This window comes from Mirounga angustirostris, unplaced genomic scaffold (assembly GCF_029215605.1).
Source record: "Mirounga angustirostris isolate CCGP_5_RB_7025 unplaced genomic scaffold, mMirAng1.0.hap1 SCAF_4, whole genome shotgun sequence".
NCBI lineage: Eukaryota > Metazoa > Chordata > Mammalia > Carnivora > Phocidae > Mirounga > Mirounga angustirostris.
This window is the reverse complement of record NW_026991712.1, coordinates 123584346-123601785: the sequence shown is the minus strand read 5'-3', so window position 1 is coordinate 123601785 and position 17440 is coordinate 123584346.

The window sequence follows — 17440 nt, the reverse complement described above, 5'->3', positions numbered from 1 at the left end:
GCTTATTCATCACTAGAAGGTTAATATTAAAGTGACACTTAGTTTTTGCTCCTTTACATCATTCTTTCCACAGCTGTTCCTTAAATTTCATATACAGATTTTATTAAAATATATGAAAATGGAATCTGTGTTAAACATGACCTGTATACGACCTTAAGCATAATGAAAATCAAAACCATTTCCCTTCTTTTTTGTTACCAGTTTTTCATCCCCTGCTTAACTAGTTATTTCAAAATGTGCTTTTCCCTCTCTGCAAAACACATCTTTGTGTCAAAAATGATGAAAATAGTGTAATGCTAAAAGAATACAGAAGCTCACTAGTATTTATTTATTGCTCAACACATGTTTCTCTTACTTTTGTTTTGTAAATCTTATAGATTTGAAATAAACTACTAGACAGGGATGAGAGGTTGCAGTTCCCTATCTACAAATAAGGCAGCTTACTAAATGCAAATGTTTCTTGTAGTCCAGTGTTTCAAGGAGTAATTTTTTCACAGCTCTTTTGGGAGAAAGGGGGTTTTATACATTTCCTTCTGAGTTTTGGGTTTGTTTTTTTTTTCCACCTCCATGATTTCAGTTTTAAAGAAAAATGTTTATAAATTGAGGCTCATCTATCTGGTTTGCAAAAGAAATACACTAAATACTACTATGTTTTCAGAGAAGAACATTAAAATAAGGGTAAGGATGTGCTTGCAATTTACTTTCAGCTTGCAAGTATTAAAATATATATATATATATATATATATAGCCTCTGGGGGTAATGCAATCACTTTCATATTTCTACCCTAAAAAATAGTTTCTAGATTTAATCTATGCAATCCAATCAAAACCATACATCCACATAGAACCTTCAAAAATACATTCTTTGGACACTGTTTATAGAAAAATTCACTAAAACCTTGACTACATTAAAAAAATTAGATACAAGTAGAAAGCAACCTTGAAACATTTATGCTGAACTTTCCAAAACACCAGTAACAAATAGAAAAAGATTTGGTCTCCAAAATGTGTCTGTTAATTTCTAGGTACCTAGTTTTTCTTTTTGGGCAAAAAAATAAAAAAAAGGGGGGGGAGAAAGAAAAAAGAATTCAATGCTGCTGTTGACAGGAACCTTGAGACAAATTCAGTTACTAGAAGCCCCAAGGTCACTTGAAGCAGGACCATGACAAACTTTAATAGTAAATGATGAAAGTTGAAACACAATTTTACTGAGAAGTAACATAACACAGGAACAAGAATGAAGCATTCTGAGATTTGTTTCTGTGAGAAAATAAACTGTAAAAATGTATGGATTTTGGAAACTAGTTAATTAAAATAGAATTATAATGCAGGGGGCGGGGGGGAAAAAGGAAAGGCAGCAGGAAAAAAAAATAAAAGGGAAGTGAAGGAAAAGAATGTACTGAGAACTAGGAAAAAGGAAAGCAAATAAGTGAAATAAAATGCTAATTCTTTTGAGAATTTGTTCATTGAACATACTTCATATATCATCACAGGTAGGGACAGACATAAGAAACATTCTTGTTTTTTAGATTCTTAACTGTAAGTGATTATTTTCATAAAGGAAGGGAAAAGATTTTTAGGGAGACATGTCTGTATAGATTCAACTAGAAATATCAAGGGCAAGACAGGGTAGGGGCATAAATAAAGGATTGGAATTTGTTTCAATGGGACTGAAAGAATTTGGAAATTCATGGTTTAAATGCAATGTGTGTTCATTCATAGGGTCGGGTAACAGATGCAGAGAGATATCCTAGTTTCTCAGATCCTTCAAGATGGGCTGCAGGGAAGGAGGGCAGCAGAGAGCCTCCAGCTGTCAGCAACCTCAGTATCTGCTGCAGAAAGCCAACCTGCCTAAGGTCCTGCCCTTCTTGCCAGGGCCTGAATCTGGTACTGAGTGAGGTAAGGCATAATGACCCAGCAGGTCTGCCCAAAGTTGGACACTGCCCTCACAATACTCACTTCCAAGTTTCCCTCCTGGATGGTAGAGACTTTGTTGGCCTGTGGTATAGCTCATTTTCTGCCCCAAACTGCTTCTTCCTCCTACTCTCTACAGGTGGGAATCTAATAAACGTCTTTCCCACTCAACCTACATTTTAGCCTTCGCATTCAAAGAACCCAACCCATGGGATGCCTGGGTGGCTCAGTCGGTTAAGTGTCTGCCTTCGGCTCAGGTCATGGTCCCTGGATCCTGGGATAGAGCCCCGCATCGGGCTCCTTGCTCAGCGGGGAGCCTGCTTCTCAGTCTGTTTGCTCTGCCTGCCACTCCCCCTGCTTATGCTCTCTGATAAAAAAAAAAAAAAAAAAAAAAAAAAAAAGAACCCAACCCATGAAAGTTGTTATCCTGAGCTTAGAAACACTAAAATATGAAATGGGAATTATAATTTCATACTGTTTTTAAATACTGTACTGAATTTCAAGGACTGTGCAGAGTACTTTCTATTATCTCCCTATCATTTAAACCCCACCACCTTATTAGGTATAATTTATGTCCATTTTGCAGATGAAGAAACCATGACAGAGAAAAGTTACTACTGTGAAGTCCACAAGGGACAAAGCTTAGACTAAGATACCAGCAGTCTAACTCAAGAATCCATGTTGTTAGTTTTTCAAAATGCTTTCTTTTTTTTTTTTTTTAAGATTTTATTTATTTATTTGACAGAGAGAGAGACAGAGAGAGCAGGATCACAAGCAGGGGGAGTGGGAGAGGGAGAAACAGGCTTCCTGCAGAGCAGGGAGCCTGATGTGGGGCTCGATCCCAGGACCCTGGGATCATGACCTGAGCCGAAGGCAGACGCTTAACGACTGAGCCACCCAGGCGCCCCGAAAATGCTATGATTCTTTAAAAATAGATAAAAAGTAACTTTTTAATACATGGTCCCAAATAGATAAAAACGTGGAAAATTCCAGAACTCAAATATCCACCATCTGACTCCATGTAGGTAAGACACTTGGATAAGAAATACAAATTTTTAACTTTCATAGGAATTGAATAAATTCAACAAACATTTAATATACAACTTACTGCAATACTAGTACTGTGCTAGGTATTGGGGACACGAATATAGAAAAGAAAATGATTGCTACTTTCAAAGAAGCACGATTCTTACAGTAAGAGGAATGCAAATCAGCAAATTCAACTCAATGTATTAGGCAAGATGCAGCTAGTTCATAAAAGAACAATAGCTCTTTCTGGAGACATCAGAGAAGACTGCTTTCACACAGGACATAGTGCTTGAGTGAAAACATGAAAGTAGGGTGTCCTTCTTGACAAAGGAAACAGACCAGCAAAGGCATGGGAGAAGACTGTATGAGGAAAGGCAGGTTAATCGTCAGGACTGCAGAATGTTCTCTGCAAATTGGGTAAATCTTTTTAGTGAGTTTCCTTCCTGGTCCAACCACCTAAACTATTCTACAACAATCTTTGTTGTTGTTCCGATTCTAGATGAACCGTGAGTAGTACCGGTCCCATTTCCAGTGAATTTTATATATGTATTTTTTTGCCTCTCAATTTAAGAAACAGCAGAATGGTAATGTTGCCTCACCTTATAACCATATTCAAACATTAAATGCAAAGCATCAGAACAGAACCACCCAGCACACATCCCACTCTCCCTACCCACAAGCACCAGAACATACTAGAGACTCCTGCTATGTGCTTCTACAGCACTCATAATTACTCCCCTGGGAGCACTTAACATCCTTCATCGTTTTTGCCTAATTCAGTCTTCCCCACTAGACCACAAAAATCCATTCAGCAAGAACTATCTCTATCTTGCTCACCATTAATGGAATTGCTCATGTTTGGAATGTAGAAGGCACTTAATAAGTGTTAAATAAATGAAGACACTGTTCACTATCATTTATTTATAAATTGAGAAATATTTACAGAGAACCTATTAGATTCCAGGCACTCTGCGAGGCCATGGGACACAAAGTGAATGAGGCGGTCAAAGCCTTAGTTTAATCTGAACATGGATAAGCAAAAGTACCTTTTAAATACCTGTTAGTAAGCATAAAGAACTCAGGAGCTCTGTAAAGCTTGAAACTAGAAGTCAGAAGAGTTGATAAAAATGTCATCAAACCAGTGCTTCCAGTGGATGAAATGTTTTATATAATTGGAAGTAATGAATCTAAGTTCAACTTTTGTAAAGAAATACATAAAAGTTTCCGCTGGGTATAGTGGAAAGAGAGTGGATTTCCAAGTAGGTGAAACCAGACTTAAAATTCTAGTTCTGTCACTCAGAAGCTCTAGAATCTTGGGAATGTTAACTTAAATATATTAGTATCAACTTCCTTGTTTTATTAATCAGGTTAATAATTCACATTCCCAGGGTTCTTTGTGAGGGTTACCTACAGTTTCATATGTAAAGCACTTAACATACTTCCTGGGACACAAATCATTTAATATTTGTTTCCTTTGCTACTTCTTAGGCTACCTAAGTCTAGAACTCATCAGGGGAAAGCACAACCTCCTTACTCTAAACTCTCTTCTCTCCTGACATGCAAAATTCAAACTGTATTTCTGATGTCCTAGTTTTTAGGAGAACTTACAGATAAACAGCAAAGTGAGTTTTATGAAATGTTTCCTAATGCTCTAGCTAAATTATACATATATATGTTGATATAAATACTAATTTATTTTACTGTTTCTCAATAAAGAGTATTTGATTACTATTCTGCTGTCTAATAAAAGGACAAATTATGATAGCTTAGTTTCAGAAGGTGAATTAGAATTTACAAGTGGGTAGTTTGACATTTTCTCCTCTATCTATGTCTGGTAAAGTGATAACAAATCTCATCTGATTCCCTAGTTCACTAATATTCAACTTGGAGAGCTGGCAATAAAACAAAAAAAATTATGGGCGCCTGGGTGGCTCAGTCGGTAAAGCGTCTGCCTTCGGCTCAGGTCATGATCTCAGGGTCCTGGCATCGAGTCCTGCATTGGGCTCCTTGCTCAGCGGGGAGTCTGCTTGTCCCTCTCCCTCCCAACCCCTGCTCATGCTCATGCTCATACTCTCTCTCAAATAAAATCTTAAATACATACATACCAACTAATGGGGGCATTACAGTTAGCAGAAAGGTCACGTTGAAATGCAAGGTTTGTGAGATGTATTCAACCATTTTCTTTTCAGCCCTTGATTCTTTTAACATTTACATTCTGGGTCTTGTTCTTTTGCTGTCCTTCAAGAAATTTGGGGTAAGTCCCATGATTTTCTGCTTAGTCTCAGATAGTGAAAACAGTCTTTGTTCAATAATTTTATCTGTACTTATAAAAATAAAAACTTTACATGTTATTCAAAGAGCTCTTCATCCTCTGCTATCTTGGATCAGACTCATGCTAAGCATCTGCACTGAGGGAATAGAGTGGAATTGCCATGCTCTTCTTCCATCCCCAATTTGTGATTTTACCTGTCTTCCCCCATTTTGCTTACTGATAATTTCTAACTCTTATGGGGAGGAAGGAAAGAAAAGGAAGAAAAGTTTTTCTTGTTAAATCTGCCATGATCCATAACTGGAGTCATGCTCTCTGGACAAGTCAGATATCTAAATTGACCTCTTTATCTAACAGGGAACAGGCACAAATTAGTAGAGACCTTCCAATCCCTAACAAATTTTTACCTGCAGTTCCCTCAATGGAGGGCAAACTCATGACTTCCTGCTCCTTTAGTTTTTTTCCTCAGCTTCTTACCTACCTTCCTCTGTGATGCTGGGATCCCAGACAGCCCCTACATAGGACTTATGAAAGCCCTACATTGGTTCCCTTTCATATCTGTGCTGTTGTACTTATCTCCCCTGTGTCTGGTCCATGGAAAGCCTTTCACTTCATTTATCCTGTGGGGGACGCAGATTGCCCAGTGAGGCCATTTCTCTCTTGTTCTGCTATTCTTTTGATGTCTCAGGCATCTGTAGTTGGGAGTACACTATGTTTCCCAAGCTCCAAGTTACACCTTTTAAACTCTAAGTGGTTCCGTTGAATGTTTTTCCCAATGTTTGAGATTGGGGGGGGGGCGTCAGACACCTCACACTCCCAAAAAACTCCCACAAGGAAGTGGAATGGGACTTAACAGCATAGCTCTTTCCAAAAATCCCCTTATCCCCACTTTTAATACTTTCATATTTGCAAAATGGCTGAGAATGTTTAGATTCACAAAATTGGTCTCCCTAATTTCTTTTGCAAATCCTTCATGGTGGTCTCATAACTCAACTTGTAATGCGGCATCAATTGTCTTGAGTCCTCAGCTGAAACGGATACTAAGATATTTCCATTTATTATTCTATCACATGAGTTTTTCATAAAGTTAATTTTTTTTAATATAAAGGACTTCTCATTTTAAGATTACATCTTTCTTTTTTCTGGTGTGAAAAATGTGAAAAGTTTGGGGTTTTTTTAATGAAATCCTAGTGATAGTGTACGATGGTTCTTTTCCTAATATGCTTCCTTGATAGGGGTGCCTGAGTGGCTCAGTTGGTTAAGTGTCTGCTTTCAGCTTGGGTCATGATCCCAGGGTCCTGGGATCAAGCCCCACATCCGGCTCCCTGTGCAGTGGGGAGCCCGCTTTGCCCTCTCCTTCTGCAGCTCCCTGCTGCTTGTGCTTGCATGCGCTCTTTGTCAAGTAAGTAAATCTTTTAAAAAATATGCTTCCTTCATGAGAGACGATGGACTCTGAAAAACTAACAGGGTTCTAGAGGGGAGGGGGGTGGGAGGATGGGTTAGCCTGGTGGTGGGTATTGAGGAGGGCACATTCTGCATGGAGCACTGGGTGTTATGCACAAACAATGAATCATGGAACACTTCATCTAAAACTAATGATGTAATGTATGGGGATTAACATAAGAATAAAAAATAATAAAAAAATAAAAAAATAAAAAATATGCTTCCTTGATAAAGACTTAACCACTGACCATGTTGATCATTTACTGATTTTTAATTTATAAATTTCCAAATGCCTTGAAAATATTAACCTAATTTAGTATCTTCATTTTATTTTTTTTTTTTTAGTACCTTCATTTTAAATAAGGAAATAGAAAACCTGAAGTGACAACATAAAATTCCCAAGCAATCTTAACAAGTAAGTAATATATTTGGAACTAATACACACAACATAATTTTCCTGACTCGAGACCAGCGTTCATTCTACTACTAACATATATTTAAAGAACTAGGTAGTTTAAAAAAAAAAAGTCTAAATAGAAAGAGGCTTATAAAAAGATAAAGCCTGGGGCGCCTGGGTGGCTCAGTTGGTTAAGCGACTGCCTTCGGCTCAGGTCATGATCCTGGAGTCCCGGGATCGAGTCCCACATCGGGCTCCCTGCTCGGCGGGGAGCCTGCTTCTCCCTCTGACCCTCACCCCTCTCATGTGCTCTCTCTCTCTCATTCTGTCTCAAATAAATAAATAAAATCTTTAAAAAAAATAAAAAATAAAAAAAAGATAAAGCCTGAAAAATGGTGATAATACCATAAGCAAAAGCTAACACTTACATAATGCTTATAATGTGTCAAAGCACAGAGTATTTGCCCCAGATGAATTCATTTAATTTCCAATACAGCTCCAGAAGTATGGTTATTATCCCCATTGTACGAATGAGAAAACTGAGGCACAGCATTCATGTCCTAAAAGCTGGCAGTGCCCTTAACCAGTGTAATTTATAAAAAACTTCTCAGATAGCTATATCTAATCTAGAAATAATTTCCCTTATTAAAATAAAACTATATAAAGTTATCTTAAAGAGCATTAGGTAGTATAAAGATGCAATTTTTAAAAGCAAAGAATACCTGACTGAACTTTTAAGGAAGTTATGAAATATTATAGGAAAAAGGTACAAAAGAATCAGAAAATTATCAGGAGACTATAAATGAAAATAGTGTACTGATCTTTTTTTTTTAGAGGTCATAATTTGTACCCCCATGTTCTTTTCCTATGATTAGGAGATATTTTTGAAAGCATACTATGTGTGAAGCTTAAACTTAAAAACTTATCATGTAGGATTTTAGAATCAGATATTTTCATTAAAGGCTTGGTATTTCAGAAGTTCATTACAATCTACTTTGATTTGTATTGAGCTTCCAAGTTCTAAAAATACATGCTTTTAAAAAGATTTTAAATCAGTTGGTAAAATAGGAGGCAGTCATATAATAAGGTTCAGGGTTTCTGCTGTGCATGTTTTTTCCTTCCTCTACCTTTTTTTTTTTTTTTTTTTGTAAACAGCATAACAACTCGATCTTAAACACTGACACTGTGCAGGCTTTGTTGGATCGTTCTTTTCCAATTTAAACAAAACATAAAACAGAGGAGATATTTATCTTTGAAGAGTGGCTCTCACCATTGGGACAGCGCCTTATTCTGTTACTCTCCAGGAGATCTAGATGTAGGCAAAAATATATAGCAGGGCTTGAACAGCATATTTCAGTGAAAAGAATTAATTACCCAAGGAGTCAAAGATTGCTTGGAGCAGAATGAGAGGTTTCAGGAAGCTTTCCTGTAGAGTTACAATGCTGAGAAACAGACTCCACGTTCAGAAGCTTGTCCCTATTATATTTTACCCAACCTTTGGCTGAAGCCATATTCAGACAATGTTGCCTTATTATCCCTAAAATGTATCATGTTTTTTGTTTTTGTTTTTTATTTTTTATTTTTTTAAACTAGCCCCCAGCTAAATATCAATTTTTTGGTTCAAAAGAAAAAATATCCCTACAGTATGCCTGTCCTTGGTTTCTCCATTACAGATGAGAGTTTAATTCTTTCATCAATTTATATTAAATTTCATCAGACTAAGAAATACTTTTTGAAACTGACAGAGAAATGTCTTTCAAAATACTGTTTTAGCTTAGAACTGTCATTCTTTAGGCTTAATGGCTGCAGCCCCAGGGCTGAAAAGTTACACTAGTATCACAGCTGTTCAATGTAATATTCACATAATGTTTGCTATTGATTTAGAAGATTCAAACAGCTTAGATTCTGTTCCCTTTCATTTACATTCTTAGCATCAAAGTCACAGAGTGTTAGGGTAGTATAGTAATGCAGTTAGGGGGGAAAAAAACTGATTCTGCTGACAGTAGAATCTTGTTTTTTTTCATTGCTATAGTTTAGCAGAATTCCTGTCTCTGCCAGTCGCCAGTAAATGGGGAATGATATTTGTAAACCTGAAAGAACAATGAATTATGAAATTATTCTGACAGTTTATTCATATGGAGAAGACCTCAGACAAAACAGAGATACCACACACTCCCTGTTGACTCAGGACCTCTTCTGTAAAGGACTTAACCTTGTGCTACTTAATAAACTTCAACGTTGATATAGGTCAGTATACTATGCAATGAAGCCTGAAGGGACCATTTCTGAAGGCAGTGTAGTTTAGAGGAGAAAATACCGGAGTTCAGAATAAAAAGATCTAAATCAGCAGTTGACATAGTGTATGACCTTGGGCAAGTTGCTTAACCTCCTTCGGTCTGAGTTGCTACAACTGAGAGCAGGAAAAACACTTTAATATGAGCATAGAGGAGAGCCCACTTCTATTTCACAAAATGGGAGTAGGGATTAATGAGATAATGTGTGTAAAGCAATCTGATCTCCTGAGGGAAAGGCATGAAAACACATAATATCAAGCATTATTACTAATAATTATTCCAGTTGACCTATGTGCAAAGGGTAGAAAGTGGTTTGACTCTTTGGGTAGCATAATTGTGTAGGGCACAGGTTTATTTATTTATTTATTTGCTCTCCCTAAAGAGCCAGAAGTTAATTGCATTTTGAACCGAGAAGACAAGATTTTGACTTAGACATGGTAAATGGTTCACTTGAGCAGCTACGGAGTAGACGGTAATAATGTGGTCCATCCTCCTCTTTGGGGGAGAATGGTGAGAGTTTGAATACACAAGCAAGGGAAACTTTCAAGCAGTGAATCATTATCTCCTCAACAGTGTATAAAGATTAGGAAACGTCCATTCTCTCAGAAAGAAGAGTGTTCAACAAGCAGGCTCCCCGACCCCCTATCATTAGGCTGTTGCATGGCCTTGGCTAGCTGGTATGAAATGCAAGATTTTTTAAATAAGAATTTTAATATAATACAACTTTCATGGCCTGCCATCAAGCCAGAATCTCTCAGGCAAGCAATTCCAAATATAAGGGTATACAAAAGTAGTGAACTCCCTAACAGGTTTTTGTTTTGTTTTGTTTTGTTTTCCAGTAGATGTTAACTAGCATTCTGACTTAAGCCAAATACTTCCATTCATTCATTTATAGGATATTTATAGGTCTATCTACTGTTAGGCATTATGCAAGATTTTAGGCATCCAGGAGAAGGAGATATAAATTTTCAAGGTTCTGGGAGAGAGAAGTTTGGCAAGACCTCACACAGGTGGTAGCAGAGAACCCTGATGGAATACAAGTGGCTGAAGTTTATTTGAGCCATAAATTCAGGAGAGAACAAATAGTCAGGGGTGGCTAAAGCATAAAAGCCTTAAAGGAGAAAGGCAGGACATGAGCCTTACGTGACAGGATGGGCCAGGTGATATCAGTCAAGACAGCTCTCTTGAGACATTTAACTACTCCCTGACAGACCCGTGCTTCTCAATAGAGGATGTGACATGACACGCAGAGAGCAGGTCACCCTCCTCCTTCTTCCTGCATGTGTCTCCCCTGCAGTCAGCCACAGGTATTGATCCGAAGATTTTCTAATATCTTTAAGTATATTAGGGAAATCTAAAAAGACAATAGGAGCCATCTAAGGATTTTAAACAGACAAATCACTTGTCAGATCTGTTTCACCCTACATGACTCTATAATTAGAGATATAAAATACTGTTGGCATAGTTATTGCTCTCCAACTGCAAGAGGGCATCCCTCTACAAATGTGATTTGAATCTGTCTCCAGTGCTTCTCAAAACTTCTATATAGTTTTTTTATTTCCCCATACGCTCAATCAGGTAATAGTTTGCTACCTGTGTACCATTTGAAAAAATAACTACAGTAAATATACATTAGCAAATGATCCAAACTTCATGTCCAAAACTTATAAGATTTCAAAGGAATTTCCCAGCCCATAATCTCTGGTTTTCAATCACAGCTGAAGCCATGAATAGCTATTAATCCCTCGACACATTTATTTTCTTTTACTTTATTCAGTTTATGGAATGTAGAGGGAAAAATGAGTGAGAATCTGAAGATCATATTTCTATTCCCAGCAAAGTTGCTAGCCATGCTACCTTAAGACTGTTAATTAGGGTAATAGAATCTGTCTGGCCTAATCTGTATAGATTTTGCTAGTATCACACGAGATCACGAATATGAAAGTTATTTGACAAAACGTAAGCGTAGAGAGACAGAAGGATTTACCTAACAAGAACTGAACTGACTTCCTGGTTTGACTGGAGAGAAGCCATCAAGGGCCAAAGGTACAGAAAACTGTGAAAGAGATCAGGCTCTAGGAATGGCAACAAATTTTGTGTGTCTAAAGTGAACGCCTATTTTACCATGCCCTTCAGAAACTCAGCTGACCATTCATTATTCTTGAGTCGAACAATGTGATGGAGTTTCATGAAGGTTAGAAAATGTTAGTTCTCCACATACAAATTCCTATCAAAGGATACACAATTGAGCCTTTAAAAATATATTTCATAAATAAGGCTAGAGGTGACAACAGGTTCGGTCAGAAATTAAATAATTTCCAGTGCTATTTACATTGACTGAATTCTTTATGAGCTTTTTTTAATGTATTTGTTTTTGTATTCCTAAAACTGTCCCAATGCCTGGCTCATGGTAGTTATGTAATTGATTTTAAATAAGTTAATATTTAAGACAGCTTTCTGACATATGCATATTAGTATTACAAATACTAAATGAACTAAAAAGAATCTAATTTTTCCAATATTGTATCTAAGAATATGAACCTAGTAACAAGCAAAAAGTATGGTATAACATTTTCAATAAGAATTTTAAATAAACATGAGTGACATTAAACTTAATGTGCCTATTTAAAATGGAGGTAAGGGTAATTTAACTATCCAACGAATCAACAATTTAAGATATTTCATACCTTGGAATACTGTCCCTTTTCTGGCATTTTTCTAGAAGAAACAAGAGGCCATTATATGTATAGGATAGAAGATTTCAAAAGGTTGTGTCAAAAATTTCCCAATTAAGCCTTCCAAAGAGCACTCTGAAAATAAAAATAAAAAAATAGTCCAATAATTGTCCATCCTGTGGTCTACAAAATGCCCAAAGGGAGAAATCAAAAAAAAAAAAAAAAGTTTTCAGTTTCTTGCCAACATACCAAAGACAACTCAAAGAAAACAGAACGCAACTGTTTCAAAATTAGTTTGTTCCTAAATATGTATTTTTAAAAACACAAGATGGGATCAATTAAGATTGAAAAGTTAATTCAAGTAGAAAAAATATAGAAGACCTATTTCATATAAAGCATTATAGCTTCTCCTAGAGGTAACCTGAAGAGACTACAGTCATTTCCCTCAAGGAACCAAAAATCAGGAAAATTATTTTCATAGAGGTAAATGAATAGCTATAACATGAAGCAGAATGTATTAGGTATGGGAGGCATAAAATGCTAAGGGACCTCAGAAAGGAGAAAAATTAAGCTTCTTTCTCAACCTAACCTCTCTATGTCGAGTTTCTTCCATTTTCAGTCCTAAATCCTCACTTTACACTCTATTCCTAAACAATCTTATCCATTCCTGTAGTTTTAAATAACATTTATAGTCCAACAATTCCCAAATTTCTGTTTCCAGCCAAGACTTCTCCTCTGAGCTTCAGACTTGTATAGCTAACTATTTAATGTTTTCACTTGAACGTCTCACAGGCATAACAAATTAAACGTCTTTATCATAGTTCTTAGTTACAAGCAACAGAAATGGACTTTGGCTGAGAAATCTAAAAGGAATTTTTAAAAGGATATTGAGACACTCGCGGAATTGTTAGGAGGGCTAGAAAACCAGGTTCAAGTCTACATTTTCAGGGGAAATAGTCAGTACCCACAAGAGGAGTGGCCCATTGGGAAAACCACGACAGCTGCTGCCGTTATCAAACTTTGGAAGCTACTGTTTGCATGACTGCCATGAACTTAAGTTTTCCACAACTGACCACCAGCACAGACATCCTAACCCAAGATGGTCTTGCAGCTACTGTCCCCAAACCCTGACAGCTGGAGCTAATGGAGTCCATTAGCAGAATGGATCCTCAAGAGCCAATCAACCTTTTGCATGAGCTTACGTAATTCATGGACATCATAACATCAAGTTGCTAGGAAAGCTGGAAGGAGTATTTTTTTTTTTTTTTTTTTTTTGCTTCAATTTTGGGAAGGCAGAATTCATCAATCTGAAAGCTTCCCTGAACATAGCAATGCCGGTGAAAGGTACTGAGCACACAGAGACAGGACATACTACACACCACAATATCCGAAACAGAGGTCTTCATTTTTCCTCCCTACAAATCACTCTACTTTTGTCTTTTACATCTTATATAATGGCATTTCAAGTCAGAACTTGAACATTTCTTTTCAACCACATCCAATCCATTAACAAATTCTGCCCATCCAAACATATTCGACTCCCTCCCCTTCTCTGCACTTCCACTATCACTATTTAGATCAGGAGTCAGTAAGCTGTTTTATGAGATTTCATATAGTAAGTATTTTAGGCTTTGTGGACCACATGCAGTCTTCCACATTTTTTGTAACATTTAAAAATGTAAAAAAGAAAAAAAAAAAAAGAAATTCTAACTTAGGGGCCATACAAAGCAGGCCACGGATAGGGCTCGATCCACAGGCTATTTGTAGTTTACCGACTTTGGGTCTAGACCATGCCACCATCAACTGATTTCTAGATAAACACTAAAAGCTTTATGCCGTATGATCTTTCTGCTTCTTCATCCATAGTCAGTCCATTCACAAAGAAGAACATGAGTGGTATTTTAAAAACCTAAATTTGATCGTGTTGCTTTCTTGCTTAAAATCCTTTACTGGTTGCTCACTGCACTTAGCATCAAAACAAAACTGTTCAGTGGCCTTCAAGGCCTGCAACCATCTGGGCACTGCCAACCTCTTCATATTTGCTGCATGCTCATTACATTCCAGCTGCATCAGCCTTACTTCATTTCCCTGAATGACAAGCTCTGTCCCAACTCAGGAAGTTTACACAGGTTCTTCTCTGCTAGGAATCATCATCATGCTTTTCCTTCATCTTTGGAGGCTCAGAGTCACTTCTTCTGGGTCTTTTCTGACTGTTCCAAGAAAATTAGGCTCCTACTATTTTTCCAAGAGCACATGGCTATCTTTCTGTGTAGAACATACTGTTATCTGCAGTTATATACTTGTTTCTTTACAATTTTATGCCTGTCTCCTCTTTTAGAAGTAAAATTCCAAGAGAACCGGGACCATATCGGATTTCTTCATTGCTATAAATTCCATGCCTAACACCTTACCATATTCTAAAATAATTACTTGAAGGAATAAATGAATGAATATATAAACCCAGCAAATATTCAAGAAATGTTCACAGAGCTAGTGAATTTTGAAATAAGCCTTGAAAAATGTAAAAAAAAAATTAAAAGGAAAATGAAGTTCAAATGGGAAATCTAGGGCATATATATATATATATATATATATATATACACACACACACACATATAATAAAGCAAGGCAAATGAAGTTTTGGTTTCTCAGTGCATATAAAAGTTACAGTTACACTATATTGTAGTCTATTAATTGTGCAATAACAGTATGTCTAAAAAAACAATGTACATACCTTAATTTTAAAAAATACTTTGTTGGGGCGCCTGGGTGGCTCAGTCAGTTAAGCATCTGCCTTCGGCTCAGGTCATGATCCCAGGGATGGGATCAAGCCCCGCATCGGGCTCCCTGCTCAGCGGGGAGCCTGCTTCTCCCTCTCCCTCTGCCTACCTGCCTATCTGCCTGCCTGTCTGCCTACTGTGATCTCTGTCAAATAAATAAATAAAATCTTTAAAATAAATAAATAAATAAATAATACTTTGTTAAAATACGCTAACCATCATTTCAGATTTCAGCAAATCAAAATCACTGATCACACATCGCCATAATAATAAAAAAGCTTAGTTTGCAAGAATTACCAAAATGTGACACACAAAGAGAACAAATGCTGTTAAAAAAAATGGTGTCAATAGATTTGAGGCAGGCTAGCCATAAACCTTAGTTTAAAAAAAAAAATGTGCTATCTGCAAAATATAATAAAGCAAAGTACAATAAAATGAGGCATGCCTGTATAAGGCATATATAATCATAGCATCCTAGAGCAGTAGGTTGGAAACAAATCATTGAAGGTCTTGTGTGCTAAGATAAGGAGTACACTTTCTCCCAGTAGCCTAATAGAGCATTCCCATGTGGTGTCTCCAGAGACTTCAATGTATTTTAAACATTTTAACTCTCAGGAAGGGTTGTGGTAGAAGGAATGTAAGGTAGCCTCCATGATTCCCACCTCCTGGTATTCAAATCCTCATGTAACTCTCTTCTGTTGAGAGCAGGCAGAACAAATGACTGGCTTTTAACCATAATAATTTGGCAAAGGTGATGGGATGTCACTTCCATGGTTATTTTACATAATAAGATTTGTAACCTCAGTCTTGCTATGGGATATTCTCTTGGGTTTGATGAAGCCAGTTGATGACTTCAGGTAATGAAAGTTGCCACTGGAGACAGCAAGAAACTGAAGCCCTCAGTCCAATAGGCCACAGGGGAACTAAATTCTGCCAACCACTACATGAGCTTAGAAACAGATCCTTCCCCAGGAGAGCCTTAAGATGAGACCCATCCTTGAGTGACAACTGGATTGCAGTCTGTAGGAGACCCAGCTAAACTATGCCCAGATTTCTGATCCACACGAACTCTGAGATGATATGTTAAGCTAAACTATGCCCAGATTTCTGATCCACACGAACTCTGAGATGATATGTTAAGATGATATGTTAAGTCCCAAATTTGTCATAATATCTTAATGTAGCAATAGTTAATAAAGTATGTTATGGGATGAGTCGTTCCCTCCAAAAGTACATATGTTGAAGTCCTAATATGCAGTACCTCAAAATGCGGTATTTAGAAGTAGAGTCTTTACAGGGGTAATGAAGTTACAAAGAGGTCATTAAGGTAGGCCATGATGCAATATGACTGGTGTCCTAATAACAGGAAACTTGGGCAGAAGTACAAAAGGAGGGAAGATGAGAGAGGCCTCAGAAGGAGCCAACCTACAGCAATCCTAGCAGACTAATACACAGGGATTAAATTATGCAGCATCTCCTTTTCTGAGGAACCTGTATCAACACCTGAAAGACCACTTGTAATCTGAGGAACCCAGTTTAAGAACAGCTGTGGGCAATGGAGTTGAATGGTTGAACCAGGGTATGGATGACATGATCAAAGCCAAGTTAGGGAAGTTTCTCCGTATTTGCTTTTTCCCTTCAATAAGGATATAATTATTATATCCTCGATAAGAATGTAATATTCCCCAGTATAGATATGATACTTTCTTTACTTTTCTTACTAGGTCTTCAGTCTATTTCTCTTGATGTGCCATCACCCATTTCTCAGACCAGCATTCCATATATCGAGGCACTCTAATGTCACTTTCCTAACCACTCTATTTTGTAAAGGATAGTTTCTACGAAGCAACCATAAAAAATTAGTTTAAGTATTCTTCACATAGGAAGTATAGTGAAGGAGAGTCATTTTAAGCAGTTAAGAACACTGGTTCCATCACAACAAAACATGTATATGTATATAAAATCAGGAACAGAGTTTTAAAAATGCAACAAACTGTTACCCAAGAGATTATTTATTGGACTTGGCAATACCGTTCAGTAGTCTGATGTTTGGAGAAACTTGATTGGAATTGTTGCAAATGGCTTTTGTTTCCTTTTCATTTCGGTTCAGATTAAGGTTGTGTATTCTCCTATGTATAATAAATGTCAAAGTACTCGTGGGTGGTTTTTAGACAATGAATGTGGTTTTCAACTACTAATTGCCAAGTTTGGGTTGCAAAATCAGACTTCTGAGAGAGGGTTCTCAGAAGCTTTGATCACATATTTTTAGCTGGAAGTATTTGGAATGACTTGGGAAGTAGTCATTGCTTCCTGGGGGTTCCACTCCGTCTCCCTGACAGCCATCCCCTCCTTCTTCGTGATTTAGATCTTCCTGTGAGCCGCCCACATCAGAGGCATGGTGCCCTTTTGTTGACCTCTGACTGGTCACCAGTCTTGGTTATCTACTGGATTCAACTTACAGGTTGAATCAGTACCTTGAATCAGCATAACAAAGTATTTGTTCAAGGAAATACATCCTCTGCTTTCTCTGCTTTGTAATCAAGCTCAAGCCCTCATCTAGAAAGAAGAGTTTGCACTCTGTCAAATTCTTTTTTTAAGTCTTTTGGTTACTCAGGTAAGATTTCCAGGTTTATCACTTC